The sequence below is a fragment of the Apium graveolens genome, chromosome 4 (assembly GCF_009905375.1).
Source record: "Apium graveolens cultivar Ventura chromosome 4, ASM990537v1, whole genome shotgun sequence".
NCBI classification, from domain to species: Eukaryota; Viridiplantae; Streptophyta; class Magnoliopsida; order Apiales; family Apiaceae; genus Apium; species Apium graveolens.
This window is the reverse complement of record NC_133650.1, coordinates 301005695-301020652: the sequence shown is the minus strand read 5'-3', so window position 1 is coordinate 301020652 and position 14958 is coordinate 301005695.

Genomic DNA, 14958 nt, shown 5'->3' with positions numbered 1-14958 from the left:
ATCAATCTCAGCCTGTTGCTTCTCCTGAGTTTTCTCAATGTACTCAACTCTGTCAAAGGTAGGTTTGAAAAACCTTTTATTGTCCAGCTTGACAAGCATATCTTGCTGATTTATGGATTCTTGAATCTTTTCTACCTTGGCCTGAGTTACAGATTGTTGACCTTGAAGGTGCCTTGTACTTAGTGCAGTAACTCTGAGCTGTGTCTTGAAATCATCATTGACTAACATCTCATCAGCTTTGGTCAAGTGATCAGCAAGTATGGTTGGAGAAGGAACAAAATCAACTTTGTTCCATTCCTTAGTCCACTCCTGTCCTCTAGGAGTTTCACTCCAAGGTACTGGTGCATCTCCTCTAACAAACTTTTTAACAAGATCAGCTTTTGAAGGAGCTTGTGGAGGTGCATGTCCAGATGGACCAGCTGCATCAGCATCTACAGTGGCAGCAGTGTTAGATTTATTTGATAATGTCATGTCTAATATGATTTGTGTTTAGTTTTCAGATCTTACTTAAACAGGATAAATCAGTACTTAATTGAAATTAGCACTTACACTGAAGTCAGAACTTAAGTTATCAGTACTTAAGGTTCAGGGGATATTTAACAGAAGATAATATCAGGGCTTAAAGGAAACTTTCAGATAAGGAAGGCGGCTGATTGGAAAGGAAAGAAGATCAAGACAAACGTAAGAAGAGATATGCATGAAGAAGGAATTCTGTGAAGAATGGAATACTTGGAAGAAAAGATAACTGATTGATATATTTTAGGAAGCAGAATTATATTCCTTATCAATTAGCGATTACAGTAAAACCTCTATAAATTAATATAGTTGGGACCGGAGAATTCTATTAATTTAGAGAGGTATTAATTAATCGATAAATTAATAATTATTAATTTATAGAGAATTTTCGGTAGCAAACAAAATTAACTTTTGATTAAATTTTTATTCACATAAATTTAAATAAAATGAATTGTACAATTTATATTTTATACTTAATTCAATTAATTCAATGTATATGAATTTAGAAAGTCAATGTAATGTACAATATATTAGATTCAAAGTCCATGTAGTGTATAAGTTAAATTCATTGTATTTTACATAGAAAATATTCAATGTATATTAGGAAAATTCAAAGTACATGAATTAATTTAATTCATTGTATTTTACATAGAAAGTATTCAATGTATGTGTAGTCATAAAATATATTATATATACTAGATTGGGGGAAAAATTATACAAACAAAACAATGGCTTCTCATCTAAAATGTGTCACAAAATCAACAATGACGGATGAAGCAAGAAAAGCATTATGTGAATATAAAAGAGAAAATTCATCATGCACTCAAAAAGATCTCCAGTTGTGGCTCGAGAATAAGTTTCATCTAAAAGTTAGTCAAGGTACAATATCAAATACACTGAAAAGGTCAGCAGACTATCTTGCAGCTAATTACTTGGAGAAAAGAAAAGATATTAAGCGACATAAACCAGCAAAATATCCAGATATGGAGAAGGTTATCTATGAATGGTTTCTCCAGTACCAAGATCGTGTTAATATGACATGAAAGCTAATTTTAGAGAAGGCAAAAGAGACCATGAAAATTTTATACCCTCAACAAGATCAGGAGCACACTTTTTCTCAAGGTTGGCTTGAGAAATTCAAGTTAAGAAGCACTCAAGGCATCAAAAATGCTTAATAACTTTTTGATGCAACATGAAAGCACCACACCCGAGCTTTTGGATGCAATAAGGAAGATTAGGGATGAGCTTCATGTTGATTTAAATTATATGAAAAAGCAAACTACAATTGAATCATATTTTACAAAGATGTAATAGCTATATTTTTATGAATATAAGGGAATTATTAATTTATAGTTTTATTGGGACCATATTTTTATACAGGGTTTTCACAAAAATTATTATCTTATTATCTTATCGAAATTGATCATTTTTTGAACTGGCCCAAGTCGGGACCGGACAAAATTATTAATTTAGAGAGATTATTAATTAATCGAGTATTAATTTACAGAGGTTTTACCGTATCTTGTAACCGTGTAGTATATAAACACAAACATAGGGTTTACACTATATGTGTTATTATCATCGAGAATATTATTCATTGTAACCCTAACGGCTCTCGTGATATTTGTTCATCACTGAGAGAGGACAGTTCTACATTGTAACAGAGTTTAATAAAGTTTGTTTTCTGTTACTTGAGTTCTTTGAATTCGATTTGATTGTGCTATACACTGTATTCAACCCCCTTCTACAGTGTGTGTGACCTAATAAGTGGTATCAGAGCCTATCTGTTAACACACAAACAGTTTAAGATCCAAAAACAATCATGTCTGAAGCAGAAACTCCAACCAAGCCCACCAAAACTGAAGAACCCCCAAAGACTCAAATCCACAGTCGATATGAGGCTATTAGAGTTCCCATACTGAAACCATCTGAATATCCCATATGGAAGGTGAGGATGACTATATTTCTGGAAGCTACAGATCCTGAATATCTTGACAGAATCAATGAAGGACCTCACAAGCCAACAAAACTCGCTGTTGTAGTTGCAGGTGAAGCAACAAAGTCTGTACCAAAGGAGAAGAGTGATTACACTGCTGAAGATATCGCATCAATTGCTAAGGATACTAAGGTACAACACTTGCTGCACAGTGCCATTGATAATGTAATGTCAAACAGGGTAATTAACTGCATGACTGCAAAGGAGATATGGGATGCCTTGGAAACAAGGTGCCAGGGAACTGATTCGATTAAGAAGAACAGGAAGACAATACTCACTCAAGAGTATGAACACTTTGACTCAAAGTCTAATGAGTCATTGACTGATTTATACGACAGATTTGTCAAACTCTTGAATGATTTGTCACTAGTTGATAAGGAGTATGATCTTGAAGATTCGAACCTTAAATTCCGGTTAGCTCTTCCTGAAAGTTGGGATTTGAAGGCAACAATTATAAGAGACAACTATAATCTTAAAGAAACAACTCGTGATGAAATTTATGGGATGCTCAAGACTCATGAACTTGAGATGGAACAAAGAAGCAAGGGGAAAGGAGGAAAGTCAAGGACAGTTGCTCTTAAGGCTGAAGAAGAATCCCCCAAGGCAGCTACCTCAAGAAAAGGCAAGGGAAAAGTACTCATCACAAAGTCTGATACTGAGTCATCAAGTTCTGATAGTGATGATGATTCAGAAACTGAAAGCTTGCCTGAGATGGATGCTGATGAAGAGATGATGAAGCAGTGTGCTCTTATAGTGAAAGGAATCACAAGGATTGCATACAGAAAGTTCAGGAAGGGAAAGAAGTTTTCCAGGAAAGGTGCAAGTTCTGATAAGAAGAATTTCAAAAAATCTGAAGGCAAAGGAGGGAATTCTGACAGAGGAGATTATACAAATGTCAAATGCTACAACTGTGGTGAGAAATGCCACATATCTCCTGATTGTAAGAATGTGAAGAGTGACAAAGGCAAGGCTCTTGTCAAAAAGAAGAAAAGCTGGACAGACACTTCAGATTATGAAAGTGAGGTGAACTATGCCTAGATGGTAAATGCTAATAGCATTTCTGAAGCTGCTGAGTTAAAGGTACCTCAAACTACTTATGCCTTTCATACTGATGATATTAATGATTTGAGAAGATATCTTAAAACCATGTTCATCAGTTAGAGATCAAACTTTAACATGTGAAAGATTAACTTCTGAAAATCTTGCCTGTAAAAAGAGGAATGATTATTTAGAAAAAGAGTTAGTCATGTTCCATCAAACTCATAAAGATAGAGATGATGCTTTTTATGTTAGGGATGAAGTACTTAAAATGAATGAATCTCTAAAAAATGAGTTAGAAAAGGAAAGAGAGATTATCAGGACTTGGACTAACTCTGGCAGAACAACTCAGAATTTGTTAAGTAGTGGAAACTGGAAAGAGGGCTTAGGTTATGGAGATGATAAGAATGATAAAGGAACTGTAGAAATTAAGCCTATAGTTGTTAAATAAAAGCCAAAGTTAAAACCTGTTAAGTTTGTAGCTGTAAAGTCTGATATTGAGAAATCAGAAGTTAAAGAGGAATTAATTTCTGACAAACTAAAACAGGAAAAGACAACTGAAGTTAACGTAGGCTTAATGACAAAGAAGTAGCTTAAGCATAAGCTGAGAGATGTTAAAAACATAAACAAGGTAAAGTCACCTAGGAAAAATAGGAATGGAAAGGAAGGTGTGAATAAAAGCAATGATTATAAGCCTGTTCCTAATGCTCCTAGAAAAACATGTCATAATTGTGGAAGTTCTAACCATCTGGCTTCTTTTTGCAGGAAGAATAAGAACATAAACTCCTTACCTTTAAAGTCAGGAGTTAAGAGTCAGTCTGTTAGATATAGGCCACAAAATCCTTATTTTCATTGTGGTAGTTTATGGCATTCCATTTATACTTGTAAGGAATATCATAGTTTGTACTATGATTATTATCAAATAAAACATTGTTTAAAGAAAGTTAGCATTGTTCCTTCTAGTGTAAGTTCTGATACAAAGTCTGATAGTGTAAATGCTGATAAGAAAAATGTTAACATAAAGATGCTAAATCCGCTGCAAATGTTAACAAACCTAATAAGGCCAAAGGATACAAGCTAGTTTGGGTCCTTAAAACTAATCATTAGTGGTCTTTGTGATTGCAGGGCAACAGAAAAAACATCCTTGTTCTAGACAGTGGATGCTCAGGACATATGACTGGAAATAAAGCCCTGCTATCAGACTTTGTGGAGAAAGCTGGCCCAAGTGTTTCTTATGGAGATGGCAACATTGGAAAGACACTGGGATATGGCAATATCAATCTTGGGAATGTCATCGTTAAAGAAGTAGCTCTGGTCTCAGGACTTAAACACAATCTGCTGAGTGTTAGTCAAATCTGTGACAGAGGTTATCATATGGATTTCTTTGAAGAACACTGTGAAGTTGTAAGCAAATCTACAGGCAAAGTTGTTCTGAAAGGATACAGGCATGGTAACATTTATGAAGCCAAGCTTTCAACAAGTACTGATGGTTCTGCAATCTGTCTGTTGAGTAGAGCATCAATTGAAGAAAGCTGGAATTGGCACAAGAAACTCTCTCATTTAAATTTCAACAATATATATGAACTAGTCAAGAAAGATCTTGTGAGAGGACTGCCAAAATCAGTATTTGCTCCTGATGGCCTTTGTGATTCATGTCATAAGGCTAAACAAAGAAAATCTTCATTCAAGAGCAAGACTGAATCATCAATTCTTGAACCTTATCACCTACTACATGTAGATCTATTTGGTCCAGTGAATGTCTTGTCTATTGCAAAGAAGAAATATGCTATGGTCATAGTAGATGAGTTCACCAGATACACATGGGTGTATTTCTTGCACACAAAAAGTGAAACTGCATCTATCTTGATTGATTATGTCAAGCAACTGGATAAATTGGTCAAAGATTCTGTGAAGATCGTAAGAAGTGATAATGGCACTGAGTTCAAGAATTTGATCATGGAAGAGTTCTGCAAAGACCATGGAATCAAGCAGGAATTTTCTGCTCCTGGAACTCCACAGCAAAATGGAGTTGTTGAAAGAAAGAATAGAACTCTTATTGAAGCTGCACGAACTATGCTTGATGAAGCAAAGCTACCAACCTATTTTTGGGCTGAAGCTGTGCAGACTGCCTGTTTTACTCAAAATGCAACACTCATTAACAAGCATGGAAAAACACCATATGAGATGGTGAAGAAAAAAAAGCCAAATCTGAAGTATTTTCATGTATTTGGATGCAAGTGTTTTGTTCATAAGACTCATCTTGAACAGCTATCCAAATTTGATTTAAAAGCTGATGAAGGAATTTTTGTTGGATATCCACTTTTCACAAAAGTCTTCAGAGTCTACAATTTAAGAACAAGGGTTGTCATGGAATCTATCAATGTCTCCTTTGATGATAAGAAGATTACTGGACTTGAAGATTTCATTGATCATGATCAGCTAAGATTTGAAAATGAAGACTTAAATTCTGATACTGAAAATCCTGACAAAATAAATCCTGATACTGCAAACTCTGATGGATTAAACTCTGATATTATTGAAACTGTGGTGACTACGCCAAAGGAAGATGCACCTGTGCAGGGGGAGCATACTGAAGATACAACCACATCTCAAGAAGCATCAGAACATATAACTGGCTCTTCAAGTTCTGATTCATCAAGTTCTGATAAGCCAAGTTCTGATAATTCTGAAAACTCAATTTCTGAAGGATCCAACTCAGAGAGCATAGTTTCAGGGGGAGCATCAGAAAATGTTGATGAAGACAACATGGATCATGGGGGAGCATCCAGTTCTAGAGAAAACCTTCCATCTGCAAGGAAGTGGACTAAATCACATACACCTGACTTAATTATTGGAAATCCTGATGCAGGTGTCAGAACTAGAATAACTACTTCAAGTGAATGTCTCTATAATTCTTTTCTTTCTCAGACTGAACCAAAGAAAGTGGAAGAAGCTCTTCAAGATGCTGATTGGGTGCAAGCAATGCAGGAAGAGTTAAATGAATTTGAAAGAAACAAAGTCCGGACCCTAGTGCCAAGACCAAAGAACAGATCTGTTGTTGGTACAAAGTAGGTATTTAGAAACAAAACTGACAGTGATGGCATAATTATAAGGAATAAAGCAAGGCTGGTTGCAAAAGGATATTCTCAACATGAGGGAATTGATTATGATGAAACATTTGCACTAGTTGCTAGATTGGAAGCCATAAGGATATTTTTGGCTTATGCTGCTCACAAAAAGTTTACTGTCTTTCAAATGGATATAAAAAGTGCTTTTCTTAATGAAGAATTGGAAGAGGATATGTTGAACAACCTCCACTCCCATGGCCACTGCAACAAAATTGGATAAGGATACTGGTAAATCAGTAGATATTACTGATTACAGAGGTATGATTAACTCACTACCCTATCTAACTTCTAGTAGACCTAATATCATGTATGCTACCTGTCTTTGTGCAAGATTTCAAGCAGATCCAAGAGAACCTCACTTAACAGCTGTGAAAAGAATTTTCAAGTATCTTAAGGGAACAGCTGATCTGGGATTGTGGTATCCCAGAGAATCAGACTTTAAGCTAATAGGTTACTCAGATGCAGATTTTGCAGGTTGCAAAATTGACAGGAAAAACACAAGTGGAAGCTGCCAATTTGTTGTAGGCAGATTGGTTTCTTGGTTCAGCAAGAAACAAAAGTCAATTCCCACATCAACTGCAGAAGCAGAGTACATTGCTGCAGGAAGCTGTTGTACACAGATTCTTTGGATGAAGAATCGGTTACTGGATTATGGGTTAACATATTTTAAAATCCTTATTTACTGTGATAATCAAAGTGCTATTTCTATGACAGGTAATCCAGTTCAACACTCAATGACAAAGCACATCAGCATAAGGTACCACTTCAGAAGGGAACATGTGGATGAAGGTACATTGGAATTGCACTTTGTTCCAACAAATCAACAACTAGCAGATATCTTCACAAAACCACTGTGTGAAGCTACTTTTACAAGATTGGTAAATGAACTTGGAATGGTTTCAGGTTCTTTCTCTAAATCTGCTTAGTTTTTGTTCTGATACATCAGACTTTATGATCAGTATTTACAGATATTATCATATTTGTGTAGTCTGTGCTTAATTGAAAATTGCTTAAAACTGATTGTTGTCTGATGTGAATTTCTAAACTCTGATAGTGATATGAATGTTTATGTGATTATTCAATCCAATGAGGATAAATATGCTAGATGCTGACCTAGTAGTCTTTAATATACTATTAAATCTCATATTTGAAGTAATTGTTTATGTGGAAATCTGTTGACACAAGCAAATTCTGATATTGAGCTTAGTTAAGTTTACTTTGTCTATCTTATTACTAAGTCAAAAACTAGAATAATGCTTCTCATCTGTTAAGTTCTGATGTTAGTAAATCTGGTGAATGTACTAAATGCTGATAAGCCTCACTTATCAAAAGAAAAGGAAAAGAAATAAAAATCAGGTACTCCTTTGAGATCTAGAGTAAAAATTGTGGAAGGGAAGACCCAAGTGCATTGATGGTATTAAGTAATATGCATCAGAAAAGCAAAAATAAATATTTTTCTTGGTGACTTTTCACACTCTACGATTACTGGAGAAATTCTCTGATAATAGCATAAATTCTGATAAGCAGTCGTGACTCACTTACACTGAGAAGCCACTGTAAAATGGAATTTCGAAAGATGCATAAAATAAGCACAAAACATTTGAGGTGGACTCATGCATGAACTCATTCTAAAGTAGACTTCAGAATCATGACAGATTTTGAGCAAAGTTCTTAGTTATGTCTTCTTTCTAAGATGTATCGAAGTGAATCAGACTTTAATCTTTATCTGATATTTAGCTTACTGCACACACATACACTCCATATGAATGATGAAAACTACTATGGTGATAGATGTTGTTTTAGATGAACGTTTAAGTGACAGTTACATAAATTCCGAGGACAAGTTATGATGGAAGTTCTGATGATTAAGTTTTGAAGAAACGAAATCAGAATTTGTGTGAAGAATTACAGAAATAGGCATTCACTTTTCGAGTTAAGAAATCATGTTCTGATGACTGTTAAGTTATGATATAAGTTTAAGTTCTGATATTAAACTCTGATTCTTTACTTGACTTATTTGTGGTTAAAATCTGAAACAGTCTTATTTAAAATCAGAATATGTTTGGGTGAGATATTAACATTCAATATAATTTGGTTTAGTGGTACACGTCTATGCACAGTAATTTTTACTTGTTTCATGTGCGCATTAAATCCTGTTTTAAACTTCCAATGGCTGTTTTTATTCTCATCAGTCTAGGGAGACGAGGTAGAATTATTTCTACTTATAACCATTCAATTTTCCTTGTGTCTCTTGGCATTCTATTGGCTATATAAACCAACACTTCATTCCAGCCAACACATCTCTCATTTTCTCTTAAACTCTCAAACTCATTTCTTTTTCACTCATCACAACCATGGTTCATTAGAACTTAGTTCTGAACTATGACACCTTCACTATCAATATGAGGTGTACAGAATGGCAGCAGGAATGGCATGTCACTGCCATTCCTGATGAAATTTGGGACTCAGTTCCCCAAGAGGTCCTCACAGACCTCTTGTTCTTCTACATGGACTACCATCGCCATCTTGAGCGACTGGAAGAGGAACGGCTGGAAGCTCTCCGACAGCAGGAGCGTATTATTCGTCTTGCTGTTCTTTTTGTTGAGAGTAGGAAGAAGAAATAATTTCTGCTCCCTGTTTCTCTTCACCGCCAGCTTTGTCTGGCTTCTTAGCTTAGGACAAAAGTTGTTGATGTTAGGATTTATAGCTTAGGACAATCTTGTACTTTTAAGAATATAATTTAAATTTCATGAAATGTATTTGCTCAATATATTAATGAAATTTTATATTTATGCAAGATTTTGTCTCTGAGTCGTTTGATATTCTGATAACATTTTAAATCCTGATACTAACCATATTCTGATGACCTTTTTAGCTCTGATATGAATCAATTTCTGATTTTGACGTGGAAGTTTTTGTTTCCTTGGTTTATTAATGGCCATTCTCTCATTGGTTATTTTTACAGAATATTGGTCACGCAGTGATAAAATTTATTAAGTGGGAATAGTTTTAAATTTTAAAATAAAACTGAACTACCTTGATTAATGGGATTACTTGGTAAGTGGAACGGTTTTACCTTGAAAAACTGCATGTGATAAGTAATGATTACTGAAAACCCGTGCCCATTAAATATCTTTTACTGCTGCATGTCTGACAGGTGTCTCAACGGTTACTTTTTCTACCGTGTATAAGTAAAAGAGAGAAAAGATTGTAAAATCTTTTATTTACTTTCATATTTTATCTCTCTCTCTCTCTCTCTCTCTCTTTACTTCTATTCTCTCTCGTCTACTGACGATTTTTCATACAGACATTTTCTCAAACACCTTACAGGCAATTTTCTTTATCACGAATTTTCATGGCACCCAAGGACATAATCTTCGATGGAGTAACATTTGTTCCTAATAACTTCTCTGCTATTCTTAGCAAGTCAGAAGCACCCTCTGAACTTTACTTCATTCAGGACTTTCTTGCTAGTTCTGATATTGGGTATGCTCTGACTGAACCCGAAGCAGTTTCTGGTACTCAAGTACTGGAGTTCTGGAGAAGCGGTGTGTATGATGATGGTGGTGCTCAAGGGTCCCTAAGTATTATTTTTTCATCTGGGGAGAATGAGTATGTTGTGACTTTGTCTACGGTTCGACAAGCACTACAGCTACATGAGAACTGTGTTTACTCTACTGTTGACGAGCCAGTTCTTCAAAACATGATGGCCAGTCTGGGATATGAAAGGACTTTGGAAAAGCTGGGCTAGTTGAAGAGATCTATCATAAGGAGGGAATGGAGTTTCTTCTTTGATTGCATAACTAAAGCTTTTGCAAACAAATGTTCCAATTTTGATGCAATTCCCATATTCAGCCAACAAATCGGGTATGCTCTTATAAATCGAACTGATTTTGACTATGCACGTATTGTTTTAGGTTTTGTTGGGGACAAAATGAATGCAGATAGATCTACTTTTTATTTTGCTAGATTCTGTCAGCTTATTTATAGTTTCTGTTGTGATAATAAGCCCCAAGTTTATGGTGAATTAATTTCATCATTCAGAATAGCTAAAAGAGCTTTTACTAACTTATTATCTACTGATAATAAGAAGGCCGTGTTAAGACCCCTCTTAATTCCTTTATCTGTCAAACAAGCCTTGATAACCTATGATCCTGTTAAGTACACTACATTATATCCTGATGTTCAACCATCTGAACTTCATCCATCAGCACCTACCACCTCTACTCAACCACCACAAACTTCTCAACCTCAACCATCAGAACCTACAGTGCAACCTTCATCTTCCAAACCTAAGAGGACTAAGAAAGTACCTCAGACACAATAGAAGAGAAGGAGATTCATTCTGCGAGATGAATCAGATGCTGAGGAACATGTTCCTGAATCAGAACCTGTTGTTAAAGAAGCCGAGAAGGTCTCTTCTCAGAAGGATGATGATATTGGGAGTTCTAGGCCTCTAAAAAGGCTTAGAAAATATAATACTGATGATACAGCTCCTAAAGTCACCTTAAAAGCTAAAAGATTCAAAACATTGGCAAAAGGCCTTAAGATTCTGGTAAAGGAATGGAAGCAGCAGCTAAGGAAGAAGATCAGGAATCTTTGATCTCACAAGACCCTGTTGAAGCTCATAATTCTCCTAGTGCTGATTCAGACCCTCATGCCACTCATCACTCACCACTACATGAGCCAGAATCTACTCACATTCCTACACCTCCAGTATCTCCAGTAAATGCTGATACCCAGGGGCCAAGTGATGAAATTGACATTCATAACTTGGAAGTGCCTCAAGTTTTGCATCTAGAAGCTCCACCAGTTCCAATCACTCCACCAACAACACCAATTCCAAATGCTTATTTTAATCTAGAATTGCCTACAACACCTTCTCTTCATCTAGATACTGAAGATTAGATTTTAGGTAAGCATCAGAATATGGATGTTGATCAGAACTTAGTTGGAGATCAGTCCTTAGAGGATGATGTTGAAGCATCCATAGCTTCTCATACTGTTCTTGTATCAGAAGATGCTGAAGTTGTTGACTCTGTAAGTTCTGATGCTACTAATAATGAAGTTACTGGTGAAGCTGCTGCTACAAATGTAGATGCTGATGCAGCTGGTCCATCAGGACATGCACCTCAACAAACTGTTCATAAAGCTGAGATAGTCAAGAAGTTTGTTACAGGGGAAGCACCAGTACCTTGGAGTGAAACTACTAGAGGACAGGAGTGGACTAAGGAGTGGAACACAGTTACCTTTGTTCCAACTGAAAGGATTCTTGCGGAGCATTTGGCAAAAGCTGATGAGATGCTCGTTAATGATGATTTCAAGACACAGCTGAGAGTTACTGCATTGAGTACTAGACACCTTCAAGGTCAACACTCAACAACTCATGCCGAGGTGCATAAAATTCAAGAAGCTTTACTCAAGCAAGAAATGACTATGAAACTTGAAAAGAATTTTTTTTTCAAACCTGCCTTTGACAAAATTGCCTACATTGAGAAAACACAAGAGAAGCAACAAGCTCAGATTGCAGATATTCTTAAAAATCAAGCTTCTCAGCAAAATCAACTCAATAAGATCCAATCCTCAGTGGAATTGCTTGTCTCTCTTTATTTACCTGCTGATGCCAAAAAGGGGGAGAAAGTAATTAAGTCCAAATGCAAACCACCAGCTAAGACACTGAAGAAAAAGGACGATGTAAATGACCCGGGAAACTCTGGAATGGGTGGAGGTCATGGTAAATATCATTCATCAAGTAAAGCTGGAACTACAAGTCATAGGACAAGTTCTGATACTGGGAGAAGAATAACTTCTGATACCGGTAAAAGGATAAGTTCTGATGAATTTTTAGAACTTGATGAAGAAATTTCAAGACAGTTATTTCTGAAGGAAAATCCAGGAATGGACTTTGAGAGTCTAATAGAAGAAGAAGCTAGACTTAAATTTGGAAAAGGTCAACTCCAAATCTGAAGCTTCTGTTGTTAAAAAAAACTTCCTACGCCTAAAGGCATTGTGATAAAAGAAAGGACAAATCTTATGGCAACCAAGGCCAAATCACAATTGCAGATAGATCCAAGGTCCAAGAGCAAAGAAAAAGTTGGTGAACCTGTAAAGGTTTATGTGCCTCCTATGGATGAAGAAATTTCTGTTGAAGATACTGATCTTACTCTGACTTCATGGAAGATTTCTAAAACAACCTCTGACATGGCTCAAGTTATTCAGAGTCAAGATATAGTTAGTTCTGATATAACAATAAAGCAAGCAACCTTTGACATAGCTCAAGTTGGCTTGATATCAGAAGATAAGTCAAAGGAAACCTCTGACATTGCTCATATTAAATTCTCAAAGTTACTCCTACCAGGATTCACTAAAGCCAAACAGACTCAACCTTTGAAGACTGTAACAAGTGGTTTTGAAGCAAGAGTGGTTACTGGAAAGGAAGCAAGAGATAAATCTGGATTGGGTAGTGCTGATGAAAGAAGAGTGCAAAACACAACCAATGATCCAACTTCCTTAAGTGAACCAGGTATTGGAGCAACTCCTGAAAGATTGAATTAACTAGAATCTGTACAGATGGTCTACCATACCTTCTTGAAAGAACACATCTTGTTATATTTCATGACAGATGGAAGGGTTTACCATATAAGGGAAAATGCTATACCACTGAAGTATTTTGAGGAACTAGGACATGTTTTATTCTTACTTCAAGTGAATGACAGAATAACAGAAAGTGCTGCAAATTATTTGAAGACTCAAATTCAGAGACAGAAAAGGCTTTATTCTGTAAAGTCTGACAGCACATACTGTCCCAAGTACAGAGATCACAAGGGTGATATTGTTGATATGAAGCCTAATACTGCAAAGATCAGAACATATCTTGGTATTAAGGGACTTGAATTCAATCTAGAGTCTGACAAAGCCTATGTCATAAGACTAGATCAGGAGTTGAGAAAAGCAAAAATTAATGATCTCAGATATGCTATCTTCCAAACTGGTGAAGATACTGCAGAACTCAAAGATGCTAAAAGGAGGATGATTGATGAACTCAGATATGCTGAGAGATGTTTGTTAAAGAACTATCTCAGAACAACTCCTGACATCGAAGAGATCAGAAAGTGAAGCCAAGTCAAGATCTACAACTGCTCAAATTTTGATGTGTATACAGTCTGAAGTTGTTATCAGAAGTTAAAGTTGGTAAAGCTTTAAGGACTGTAAGTTATAGTTATCTAGTCAAATTCTCATGCATTTGTACTTAATATTTTTGACATCATCAAATATCTGTTAAACTTGCATATTATGCTAATTTACAAGTTGGGGGAGATTGTAAGATATATTTGATAATGTCATGTCTAATATGATTTGTGTTTAGTTTTCAGATCTTACTTAAACATGACAAGTCAGTACTTAACTGAAATCAACACTTACACTGAAGTCAGAACTTAAGTTATCAGTACTTAAGGTTCATGAGATATTTATCAGAAGATAATATCAGGACTTAAAGGAAACTTTCAGATAAGGAAGGTGGCTGATTGGAAAGGAAAGAAGATCAAGACAAATGTAAGAAGAGATATGCATAAAGAAGGAATTCTGTGAAGAATGGAATACTTGGAAGAAAAGATAACTGATTGATATATTTTAGGAAGCAGAATTATATTCCATATCAATTAGCGATCATCTTGTAACTGTGTAGTATATAAACACAGACATAGGGTTTACACTATATGTGTTATCATCATCAAGAATATTATTCATTGTAACCCTAGCAGCTCTCGTGATATTTGTTCATCACTGAGAGGACAGTTCTACATTGTAACAGAGTTTAATAAAGTTTGTTTTCTGTTACTTGTGTTCTTTGAATTTGATTTGATTGTGCTATACACTGTATTCAACCCCCTTCTACAGTGTGTGTGACCTAACAAGCAGCTTCACCAGTAAGTTTATCATTAGCAGCATCAGAACTTATAGAATTAGCATCATCAGCATCCTCTGATAAAAGAATAGTATGAGAAGCTATTGAGGCTTCAACATCATCCTCTAAGTGCTGATCTCCAACTAAGTTCTGATCCACAGCCAAACCTTGATGCCCACCTAAAATCTGATTTTCATCATCCAGATTCAGAATTGGTGTAGAAGGAATATCTTCATTAAAATCAGCATCTAGAATTGGTGTTGTTGGTGGAGTGATTTGAGTTGGTGGAGCTTCTAAGTACAAGACCTCAGGCACAATCAAGTTATGAATATCAATCTCAGCACTTGTACCTGGGTCATCAGTATGTACTTGTT